This window comes from Rhinatrema bivittatum, chromosome 2, assembly GCF_901001135.1.
Source record: "Rhinatrema bivittatum chromosome 2, aRhiBiv1.1, whole genome shotgun sequence".
NCBI lineage: Eukaryota > Metazoa > Chordata > Amphibia > Gymnophiona > Rhinatrematidae > Rhinatrema > Rhinatrema bivittatum.
Genome location: NC_042616.1, coordinates 292,724,722 through 292,738,224, shown reverse-complemented (window position 1 = coordinate 292,738,224; position 13,503 = coordinate 292,724,722).

Genomic DNA, 13,503 nt, shown 5'->3' with positions numbered 1-13,503 from the left:
TCTCTGGTAAAACCATCGTGCCTAAACACCTCAGGAAGAAAGTGCTCTATTGGGCGCACGATTCCAAGCTGGCTGGCCATCCTGATCAACGCCGTACCCTGCTGAAGCTACAGAAGTATTATTGGTGGCCAACTATCAAGGAAGATACGCTCTCCTACATAGCATCTTGTGCGAACTGTGCCAAGCACAAACCTACTTCTGGCCAACCTTGGGGATTGCTGCAACCGCTTCCAGCTCCGGAACAGCCCTGGATACATATCACTACTGACTTTGAAGTTGATATTTTCCTCTCTGGAGGTATGAATACTATTTGGGTCACAGTTGACTGCTTCAGCTAGATGGCCCATTTCGTGGCGCTGCCTGGCTTACCTTCAGCCTTGGAGCTTGTGAAGCTTTTCATAACCCACATCTTTCGCCTTCTCGGCCTACCGAAGCACATAGTCTTGGATTGAGGATCACAGTTTACGGTAAAGGTCTGGAAGGCTTTGTGCAAGGTTTTCGACATCTCTCTAGATTTATACATCTGCCTATCATCCTCAATCAAATGGCCAAACAGAAAGGATGAATAGGACCCTGAAACAGTTCATTCGGGCCTATGTGAGTTGCCATCAGAATAACTGGGCCGAACTGTTACCATGGGCTGAATTCGCCATTAATTCCCATCCAGCATCATCCACTGGATCAACACCTTTTAAAGTGGTATATGGACATTCACCATCACTGCCACTTCCACTGAAACTCCCAGTGACATCCCCAGCAGCTCAATCCACTGCTGATGATATCCATCAATTATGGACTCAGACGAAAGAAATGCTACTCAAAGTGAGTGATCGAGCCAAAAGGTTTTATGATGCTCACCATTCCAAAGCACCTATCTTTCAACCTGGAGACAAAGTCTGGCTATGCACTAAGCACCTTAGACTGAAGTTACCCTCCACTCGATTTGCTCCTCGCTACATTGGACCATTTCCAATCCTCCAACGTCTTGGCAACATCACTTACAGTCTGAAGCTACCACCTGGATTAAACATCCACAATGCTTTTCATGTTTCACTTTTGAAACCACTCATTCTCAGTGAGTTCTCTTCCAAGTCTCAGGAACCATCTCCCATTAATGCAGAAGATGACCTAGAATACAAGGTAGAAGCCGTCCTTGATGTCCGAAGACGAGGCAAGACTTGGGAATACATTCTTTCGTGGGAAGGTTTTGGCCCCGAAGAAAATTCTTGGGAGCCTCTAGTTAATATCCTTGACAAAGAGATGCTCCATCAGTTTCATCTATCGCATCCTTGGAAACCAAGACCTGGTACCCGCAGAGGAGACCGCCCTTTGAAGGGGGGTACTGTTGCGACCATCGCTGCCCGACGGTGTCACTCCGCCTACCTTTCCTTTTCTGCGAATCCTCCTGCTCTTGATGGACGCCTGGCTGCCGCAGCATCCTTCTGCTGTCCTCTCCGGCGTCCCCAGACCGGTTTGGGTGCTGCCTTCCGCCATGCTCTCCAGGTACTTTAGGGCGCACGTGCCATACGGCCCTTATTCTTATTTCCTCATTGGCGCGTTCCTCAGGGGCATCCCCCGTTATGACATCATTCTGCCCGGATATTTAAGCCTACTGTTTATTGCTAGCCATTGAGTTAGCAAGGGTGATCTTACAGATGGGATTTGCTCTCCGTACCCAGCTACTCTGCCTTCCAACTTCCATTGGACTCTTTCTGCTAATGGGGAACCCGCTCCTCAGGGGCCTCTTTGCTTCTTTCAGGTCGCTGTCAGGTAACCGGTACTCGCTCCTCGAGGGCCCATGTTCCCTGACCCACTGCCTGCATCTATCTCCTTTTCTACTTGGAGGAATTCGCTATAGACACCATCAGTGAGTACTATTATCATCTACTTCTCAGAGCTGTCTCCCTGGAACCAGGTACTCGCTTCTCGAGTGCCTGCCCCCGTTCCAGCGCCATTGCAATCTCTTATGTCGAACCGCTGTGTGAGTACTTTGCCAACAAGTCTCTCTTACTCCAGGGATCTGGTACTCGCTCCTTGAGGGCCAGCTCTCCCTATCTTGGGGCTTCTCCATACTTGGGACTCTGTGAATGTTCCATTGTACTCACTTTCTCAGTTCTCTCCACTACAGCACTGCTACCGGAGACATCGCTGTTCCAGCGCTCTGGGGAATACAAGCCCAGCCGGGCTACATCTTCTACTCACTACTGCCACCTCTGGTGGTTTCTCAAACTGTCTAAATAAAGAACTATCTGTGTTTGTGTGTCCAGAGCTGAGCCTGACCTGTGGCCCCTCACGGAACTTCCCCCCGTGGGCGTGGTCAGCTACCACAGTGTCCAAGGGTCCACCCAAACCTCACTAACTATAACATGCGGTTACTATTCTTAACCAATAAGCCTTGATACTTTTGATGCAACTGCAACATCGCTCTCCACTTCAATGGCAGGGGGGAAAGGGGAATTGGATTTAGGCAACAACCAATGAGGGCCCTGACTTTTACAGTCTTGGAACTGATAAGCATGGGGGTAACCTGCACGGAGCAGCAGTGACTACCCTTAACAGAAGACATGGGATTACTACCCTTAACAGAAGGCATGGGATTACTACCCTTAACAGAAGGCATGGGATTACTACCCTTAACAGAAGACATGGGATTACTACCCTTAACAGAAGACATGGGATTACTACCCTTAACAGAAGACATGGGATTACTACCCTTAACAGAAGGCATGGGATTACTACCCTTAACAGAAGACATGGGATTACTACCCTTAACAGAAGGCATGGGATTACTACCCTTAACAGAAGGCATGGGATTACTACCCTTAACAGAAGACATGGGATTACTACCCTTAACAGAAGGCATGGGATTACTACCCTTAACAGAAGACATGGGATTACTACCCTTAACAGAAGACATGGGATTACTACCCTTAACAGAAGACATGGGATTACTACCCTTAACAGAAGGCATGGGATTACTACCCTTAACAGAAGACATGGGATTACTACCCTTAACAGAAGACATGGGATTACTACCCTTAACAGAAGACATGGGATTACTACCCTTAACAGAAGGCATGGGATTACTACCCTTAACAGAAGGCATGGGATTACTACCCTTAACAGAAGGCATGGGATTACTACCTTTAACAGAAGACATGGGATTACTACCCTTAACAGAAGGCATGGGATTACTACCCTTAACAGAAGGCATGGGATTACTACCCTTAACAGAAGACATGGGATTACTACCCTTAACAGAAGGCATGGGATTACTACCCTTAACAGAAGACATGGGATTACTACCTTTAACAGAAGGCATGGGATTACTACCCTTAACAGAAGGCATGGGATTACTACCCTTAACAGAAGGCATGGGATTACTACCCTTAACAGAAGGCATGGGATTACTACCCTTAACAGAAGACATGGGATTACTACCCTTAACAGAAGGCATGGGATTACTACCCTTAACAGAAGACATGGGATTACTACCTTTAACAGAAGACATGGGATTACTACCCTTAACAGAAGGCATGGGATTACTACCCTTAACAGAAGACATGGGATTACTACCTTTAACAGAAGGCATGGGATTACTACCCTTAACAGAAGACATGGGATTACTACCCTTAACAGAAGGCATGGGATTACTACCTTTAACAGAAGGCATGGGATTACTACCCTTAACAGAAGGCATGGGATTACTACCCTTAACAGAAGACATGGGATTACTACCCTTAACAGAAGGCATGGGATTACTACCCTTAACAGAAGACATGGGATTACTACCCTTAACAGAAGGCATGGGATTACTACCTTTAACAGAAGGCATGGGATTACTACCCTTAACAGAAGGCATGGGATTACTACCCTTAACAGAAGACATGGGATTACTACCTTTAACAGAAGACATGGGATTACTACCCTTAACAGAAGGCATGGGATTACTACCCTTAACAGAAGACATGGGATTACTACCTTTAACAGAAGACATGGGATTACTACCCTTAACAGAAGGCATGGGATTACTACCCTTAACAGAAGGCATGGGATTACTACCCTTAACAGAAGACATGGGATTACTACCTTTAACAGAAGACATGGGATTACTACCCTTAACAGAAGGCATGGGATTACTACCCTTAACAGAAGACATGGGATTACTACCTTTAACAGAAGACATGGGATTACTACCCTTAACAGAAGGCATGGGATTACTACCCTTAACAGAAGACATGGGATTACTACCTTTAACAGAAGACATGGGATTACTACCCTTAACAGAAGGCATGGGATTACTACCCTTAACAGAAGACATGGGATTACTACCCTTAACAGAAGACATGGGATTACTACCCTTAACAGAAGGCATGGGATTACTACCCTTAACAGAAGGCATGGGATTACTACCCTTAACAGAAGGCATGGGATTACTACCCTTAACAGAAGGCATGGGATTACTACCCTTAACAGAAGGCATGGGATTACTACCTTTAACAGAAGGCATGGGATTACTACCCTTAACAGAAGGCATGGGATTACTACCTTTAACAGAAGGCATGGGATTACTACCTTTAACAGAAGACATGGGATTACTACCTTTAACAGAAGGCATGGGATTACTACCCTTAACAGAAGGCATGGGATTACTACCCTTAACCAATAAGCCTTAATGCTTTTGACATAACTTCAACCAACACGATGACAACTAACACGAGCCCTGATTTTTACGGTCTGAGGTACTGATACCAGAAATAAAGAAAACGCTAAGGACTACTTCTATGGCCAAATCCATAAGCAAAGTACATCAAAGAGCACTGCCTGAATTTTCAAGAATGCTTATCAAGCATTCTTGAAAGTAGTACATTTTTTATGGGTTATCATAAGACCTGGGGATAATTTCATGGAGCGGCAGTTGCAACCCTTAAGGAAAATATGGGAAGAACCTGCACGGCACAGTAAATACTACCAAAAGAAGCTTGCTGGGCAGACTGGATGGACCATTTAGTCCTTTTCTGCCATCATTACTATGTTTACTATGTTACTTTGATTACTTCACCCTTGGGAAGTCTGATCAGGGTTATTATGAGCCTAAAAAAAATCCAGGGAGGTGTCTGCTTCTGTTCTCTCTTTCTCTCTCTCCTTTTTTTTTTTTTTGTTTTATCTCTGTCTCCCTTTCCCTTCTTCTCCTTTCTTTCTCTCACTGTGCTTCTCCCTGAAATGCTTAATATAGCACTTCCATTTGAAGTAGCCAAAACATTTCTATTTTCCCCCACAAACTGCTTCTAGCCAGCTGGTTTCTTTTAATCAAATGCAATCAGTGCTTAATGTCGACTTTGGTATGGGTGATATATTTTTGGTGACTAGGGTGATAATTGTAAGCTGCCGATTTTAATTCATTTGTATACCCTTTCGCCTATTAGCATTGAAAGTTTGTGTCTGCGTGCTAATCTGGTAGCAGTTGCTTTAGCGTGCATGCCATAACTTTAGTGACTATGACACTATTTAGGATGCGCATAAAGGTTTTTTGGGCTTGAGTGAATTGGCCCTGGGGCGTGGTGATCTTATGTATAATAGTTTGTTTGTGCTCAAAGTGTCTTCAATTAAAAAATGAGAAATAGACTATAAAGAATAAGGCAAAATGATCTCGTACAGAGTCTTGCAATAATACATAATGTATTCCATGGCATCCTGGACCTCCATGCCATTGTCTGAAAAATGGGCCCTGGTGACCCGAGTCGTTCCACCCTTCCAAGCAAACTTTAAGTATGGAATAAGCCTGGGTCTGCTCAGCGCCCTCACCCCCACTTCCCACCCATCCAGCATATTGCCAAACCCCTTTCTCCTGCCAGGATCGCTGAATGCTCGTATCACTCCCGGCAGCTTCCAGCATTGCTCTGAGTAGTATCCTCCAGCATGGCTATCAGAGCAAAAATCACTGTGAGCAGTACGAGTGTACTGCAGTCCCGGTGGAAGAAAAGAGTTTGGTAGGTTGCCAGCTGGAAGGTTAAGGTTTGGATAGCAGATGGGGAGAAGTGGAAGGAGACATTACAAGCTTATTTTGGCAAACTGGGGCAGCCACCAACTGGACCCAGACTTATTCCATGTTTAAAGTTTGCTTGGAGGAGTTTGGGGAGTAGGGGGCACAGGGTGGCAGGGTGGCAGGGTCTATTTTTCAGCTATTGGTGTTGGGGGGGGGGGGGGTCCAGTAATTGGGCCACTAGGCCCATGAGACACATTTGTTTTTCTTTTAATTAGATCGCAACTTAACTGACTATATTATTTCAAATATAATTGGTTAAGCCTAAGGTTATCCGAGAACATGCTCCCTCATAACTTTAAACCTGCTGATGAGGTCTGTAGGGATATATTCACCTCAAGAAAGGTGTCGACCTTATTTTATCTGATTTAAATGTCAGATAAACTATATAAGAGTAATTATCCCTTACAGGTCAGAGTTAGCCGAAAAACATTTGGCTTAATCCTAATATTGGAGTTAGCTAGAAAGGTTTCCTGGCTAACTTGCCTCTGACCCAGAATGCTCCTGAAATTCCCCTTATATGGTTAAAATTTAGCTGAATAAATGTCAGAGATTATTGAAAAATTGGCATTTAGCTGGATAGCTCACAAGTTGTCTAGCTAAATGCCTTTGAATATTGGCCTTGATGTATTTTAAGCATACATATTGCGGTTAGAAAATGGAGCTAATATGAATAAAGCAGAGCTGTTTGTCAATACATATTAGGGATGTGAATCGTTTTTTGACGATTTAAAACAATCGTCAGATATATTTTAAATCGTCAAAAATCGTTAGAGCCGCGATACAATAGCAATTCCCCTGATTTATCGTCAAAAAATCGTAAATTGGGGGAGGGGGGAGGGCGGGAAAACCGGTACACCAAAACAACCCTAAAACCCACCCCAACCCTTTAAAACAAATCCCCCACCCTCCCGAACCCCCCAAAAATGTTTTAAATTACCTGGGGTCCAGTGAGGGAGCTGCCAGGGATTCCTCTCCTGCAGGCATCGCTGCCTCCTCCGACGCCATGGCCACCAGCAAGCTGAGATTTAAAACAGCAGGAGCTAGCCCTATCGACGTCCAGGCGCACGGCAGGTAAGCAGCAAATGTCTGCCAGATCACAGAATCCGCCCACAACTCCTCCCACTCCCGACTGCCCTGGCTACAGAGGAACTAATAGGTTCCCTAGGAATCCCGAGGTTTGAAAATAAACCTCCTCACACCCCCCCCCTCCCCCTTGCTGACACCGGCGCCAAATCTTATATATAAGCAAAGCAGGCCTTGGAATAATGTCAGACCAGCAATAGTGTCTGGGAACAAACAGGAAACTGTCGACAGGTCCTTGCGCACCATGCCAACAAACCTGCGACCCGACATTTTGCCCCATTCTCACCCAAGTGAATGTCTAAGACATTCGGCGGGTTGAGACAGTTGAGCCCCTCCCACAGGCAAGGCAAAAACTCTTGCCAATGCATCCCTCGTCGCCCCATCCAGCAAATGTGCACTCCCGACCCTCCAAGTCCAAATGCGGCCCATACGGGCATCCACAAGTGTGGGAATGGGCCCAAGTAATGTAGGAATGTCCCAAAATCCACACCATAGTCCCCCGTTATGCAGCACCTGCAAAGAGAAAGGAATTAATATCTTGGACAAGTTAGGGATTACTGGGCCGCCCGTAGCCAGTGAAAGCGGCAGACTTCCACCTACCAATCCTCTGGATCACTCCCCCAGACAAACCTGAGTTCGCCGTGGATGTCGCCGCCCGAATCCGGAAGGAATGAGTCCTGAACCGCGAGGCATCCAACCCCAGTGAAATCAAGCACATCCGCAGAATCGCCTCGAACTGGAACTTCGTCAGTGGCTGCAGGTTGCGGTGCACCAGAAAATGAACCCCTCCCTCTGGGGGAATTCTCACGAAAGCCAATGCATTCGCCACCGGATAGGTCTGAAATCCCGGAACTGGGTGAAGCAGCACCCACAACCCTTTACTCGCCTGATTGGTCTTGGACCTGTGAATAACCAAGGTCACTGAATCCTCCCTTATACTCACATTCCTATGTAAGAGGCCGGAGGCCTCGGACCCCTGGAAAGCTCTTGCCACCAACTCGCTGATGCAAAAAGTGCCAAAAAAGGCAAACACAAACGCGAGCCGAAACAAGCAACACTCATATTTAGTATTACAAGTAGTGAGCAATGCCTCCCACAGTTTTCCCAAGATCTCATGAGTAATCGGGAGTCGATTATCTGGGAGCACCGTGGAACCTCGGGTCCATCCCAGCAGCAACCGCTGAACCAGGAATCTCCCTATTGGAATGCCCCAGCCATGAGCCCTCATAAAGAAGGAGAATCCGGACAGTTGCCTACCCACTGACGCCTGGGAAGCCCTGCTCGCCTTGGCACATTCAACAAATTGTATTATGTGCTCATCCGATACAGGAACCCCTGTCCAACCCAAACCAGTAAGAAAAGACACCACCTTGTTAGCAGACGCCACATAGCTGCTCCAGGTGGATGGAGCTAGGGATGCCCGGAGCAACTTCCATGCCTCCAGGAACCGAAACTCCAAAGGAAATGCGGCACTGAAGCTCCCTGCTGATCCGCTTCTGGTACGAGCTCCCGAAACAAGGACCATTTTCAACGAGAAAGAGAATCAGCAATGGCATTAGAAACCCCAGGCACATGCCTAGCCCAAACAGTGATATTTAAGCCCATACAGCGAAATACAAACTCCCGCAACAGGTCAGAGACTAATACACACTTTGCAGACCGCCTGTTAATGACATCCACTACTCCCTGGTTGTCACACCAAAACACTACTCTCCTGTCTTGAAACTGCGATCCTCATAGGAACACTGCCACTACAATGGGGAACAGCTTGAGAAACGTAATGTTCCTGGTGACCCCCGTCTCCTTTCAATCCTCAGGCCAAGTTGCCGCACACCAGGCACCCTGAAAATAATCACCGAAACCGACGGACCCAGCTGCATCCGTAAATAGCTCTAAATCGTGATTGGACATGGAATCATCCTGCCACAATAAAGAACCATTAAAATCCGATAGGAAACGATCCCAGATCCGGAGATCTTCTTTCAATCTCCCCGTAATGCGAATACGATGACCACTTTTCCGCAAGCCCGTCATACTAGCGCTCAGCTCCTCAAAAATACCCTAGCCATAGGGATCACATGGCAAGCGAAATTCAAGCTACCCACAAGGGATTGCAACTGTCTCAGTGTCACCTTCCTGGCCCGTAGTGCCCTGGATACCAAATCCCTCACAACTACCACCTTGTCCTCCGGCAAGCGAGAGATCATGTCAATAGAGTCCAACTCGATGCCCAAGAAAACAATACGCATACAAGGACCTTCCGTCTTGTCCTCTGCTAATGGGATGCTGAATTCCACGGCCGTGTTCCGGAAAAAATTTAACAGATGTGAGCAAGTCGGCGAAGATGAGTCCCCCACAAAAAGGAAATCATCCAGATAATGCACAATGTTCGCCACTTCAGCCCGCTCCGCCACCACCCAATGCACGAAAGAACTAAATATTTCAAAATAGGCACAGACGATGGAACACCCCATAGGCAGACATTTGTCAAAGTAGAACGAGTCCCGCAAGCGAAAGCCCAGCAACAGAAATGACTCAGGATGTATCGGCAGCAATCAAAAGGCCAACTCGATATCCACCTTCGCCATCAAGGCCCCCACACCACAGCACCTAACCATCGACACCGCTGACTGAAAAGAAGCGTATCTCACCGTGCAAAGATTCTTGGGGATGTAGTCATTGACCGAGTTATCCTCAGGGAACAACAGGTTGTGGATCAAACGAAACTTACCTGATGCCCCAGACAAGCCGATACCTTCCCCCCCCCCCCCCCACCTGCCGGCCGAACTTTGGCACACATCTGCATCAACCACAATCCAACATCCCTGCTGCCCCAAACCATAAATTTATTCTCCTCCATCTGGTCTCTAAAGTGCTCATCGTAATTGAGCCATGACCAGCCCTCATACGAATGGCTGGCTGCCAGAATAGCATCTGCATACGCCAACATGGGACCATACTGAGTCAGGTCATGATGGCCCACAAACTAGCCAAATGAAGGAATGAGAGGATCCAGTTGAGCACATTTCGAGCTACCCTCCATTGAGTACCCTGAAATTTATCCACCCCCCTCCTTCTTTTCTTCTCCTTGTGCTTCCCCCTACGAACCTCTAACAACTGGAAAATATCAATGTACCTGCGCTGCCTGATCTTCTTATGCAGCGACTTGGGCACATCCTCCCACAACTCAGAAAGACTAACTAATGCAGGCGCACCTCTCGCTTGTCCCTGCTCTCCCACCCGACTCTTCCCACCAGTACCTACTAATGAGGGACCAGAAGAGATAGAAGAGGACGAAGAGGAAGAAGAGTCGGAGGAGCTGGACTGAGGGTGCTTCTTCTTGCGCCTTGACTTCTCGCGTTTCCTATGCTCTGAGGACCCAGGAACCGACTGCCCTGGAAGCTCACTCTGGGCCACTACCTGCGGTTCTGAGGAACCAGGATCCCCTAATCTTGATTGGACAAGTGCCCTACCCTGCAGTGGAACCGAATCCCCTAGATCAGCCTCATACTCACTGGGTGGTCTGCTGTTTGTGCGAATCCCAGTGGTATTTGATCCCCGGGCACAGTCGGAAGTACCTATCGCAGTAGGTGTCGAGATCCGGGAAACACTGATAGGATCTGCACCATCGGGGTTCGGAGCTCGAAAACTGTTAGAAGGATCCACTTCACTGGGAGCAGGGAGACGGCCACCAGATGTAAATGCCACAGCTGAAACCGGATCACCGCGCCAGCCCTCATGCCGCGAAGGACCAGGGCCATCCCCGAACCGCCAGCAGGATAAACCTGTGAAAAAGAAGGAACAGCAGCAGCCAAAGGCCTGGGAGACGCCGGAACTGGAGGGCCACTAGCAGGGTCCCCCGGGAAGTAGGGCTATTGCCTGGAACCCATGGCAAAAGATGGCGACACCGGCACCCCTCTCCAGGAGCCCGCAGAGCCCCCCAGAGGGGGCATCAAAGAAGCCTGTCTCCCCCAAGACCTCTCCTAAGGACCACCGTACCAAGCAGGGGGAATCCCCTCGCCCCACAGCAGAATGAAAGGGCCCCAATTTTCACCGGGCCCCCAACCGAAATCTAATGCACCTCCTTATCCTGGCCAATCACTACCCCATTCCTGCCACGAAGCCCCACTGGGATCAGATGCCCTCCAAGGATTGCCACCCCTCTGCCCTGCTGAGCCCCACCAGAAGGGACCACCGAAACCCCTCAACACTTCCCGGTTCCCGAAGGACCTGGGGTCCTGTCCCATCAGCCCCCCCCCCCCATCCCCCTGGGCACCGGATTTTCCTCACAGCCCGTCTCCTCTGGAGCAGGCTGAATCACAGCAAGATGTGCTGTGCTTCCCCCAGCTGCAGCACCGGACAGCTCCGTGACTGCAGCCACAGCAGTAACAGCAGTGAGGGAAGGAGCAGAAACCTCGGGAGGGCCGAGAAAAGTGCAGGAGCTTCCTGTACTCATGGGAGGGGCAGCAGGAGGGGCGGTCGAGCTCAGCTTCGGGCCCCGGAGAAACTGCCGGTGCTCCCGCCTTCCGCCGCCATGCTGGGGCTCTCCCAGTACCACCCGACCTCGCTGGACCCGCAGGGACTCTCTCCCCCGGACCAGCCACATCCGAACGTGCCGCGATCGCACCAGCCCTGCCAACCCCGCCGGCCCCGATGTCATCGGGCTCATCCGGAGCTGCCAGGGATTCCTCTCCTGCAGGCATCGCTGCCTCCTCCGACGCCATGGCCACCAGCAAGCTGAGATTTAAAACAGCAGGAGCTAGCCCTATCGACGTCCAGGCGCACGGCAGGTAAGCAGCAAATGTCTGCCAGATCACAGAATCCGCCCACAACTCCTCCCACTCCCGACTGCCCTGGCTACAGGGGAACTAATAGGTTCCCTAGGAATCCCGAGGTTTGAAAATAACCTCCTCACACCCCCCCCCCCCCCCTTGCCTACTCCTGCAGCACGAGCCCGGATACAGGCGGCCGCAGCTTCCCCCGACTGTAAAACCTCGGCTTGCCAGGGAAAGGCCTGGCACCATATTACATCGGTCAGTCGGGTACAAGACCCGCCTGACCTTGCAAAGTTTAAACAGGGAAAGTGTTTCACTTCCTGTCTGTGCAGCGGCCTTCTCTTCCTTCTCTACCTGTGTGCAGGCTCTGTTTCTAATCAGGAAGCCCGTACAGCAGGAAGATAGGAGGAGCAGGAGGTATCAGCCGTAGTAGAGACAGGAAATGCAGTATCCCCTGCGGCGCCTCCTGCTGCCTCTGCTTTAGCACCATGACTGGGTGCCTCTCTCCTTTCATTCCAGTACTGGCAGTTTTGCCTGCTGCCCAGCTGCTGTGAGACTGGGAGATATTGCAGAGGGATCCAGGAGGTGGGAGGGAGTACTGAGTGGTGTTAGGACTGGATCACCGAAAGCAACAAAGTGGGCTTTTCTTGCGGCAGTGGTTGCCTCCTGCAGTTTGGGCTGCCCTCTCTTGCGCGGCAAAGGTGGAGTGGCCGTAAACCGTCCGACAGGCTTTCAAGTAGCTCCAGGAGTACGTGCCACCTCGTTAGTCACAACAATCTCACCCACTGGTGACTCAGTCGCTTGAGAAGGACAGGGCTGGTGATGCTGAGTTGCTATTTCCTTCAGCTCGCGCAGGCTGTAAAACTGACAAGAGGCCAGCAATTAAAACAAGCCGACATGAATGCGTACGGTGTTAAATACTGGCAGAGGTGCTTGCCGTCTGGTCACGGAGGATATACTGAAGACGCATTTGTCTCTCTTTCGCTCTTTATGCTACATTCTTTCTAGTCATATTCTGGGAGATTTGTTATTCTGTTTAGAGCTATTTTGGTCAACAGTTATCAGACATGCTTTTGTACAGGATGAAATTCAGATGTCATTACTTTTAAGGAAGAAAGTCATGTGCAATGCAATGCTTGTAATACAAGTCAAAAGTGTTTGGTTCTCGATGAAACAGAGTCATTATTTCAGCTTCAGTGCATTTTAATCATGCTTCCCTCTGTAAGGCATAGCGATGATGGTAATCTTTTAGCAATAGCTCTGTTTGCTTTCTGTTCTTATCAGGCACTTAGGAGAAAAATGTAGTGCGGCAGCTGATTATTTTCAGATTATTGTCTCAATTAGGAACTCCAGTGGAGAGCAGGAAGCTGTTATGATTTAGAAAGTGAGAGAGGTTATTCATGGAGAACAGTTATAAACCGCATGGGTTATAAGCTGCTTATAGGGTTAATAACCTTCCTAGCCTAGCAGAGAATCTGCAGAAATGCAAGATTTATCTCAAAGAATAAGGGATTAATTTCACAATAGATTCAATGGAATTGAATTGCCAGCTCCAGGAGTGGCATCTCCTAATAGCTAGACTCCCCAGCAGATACAGAG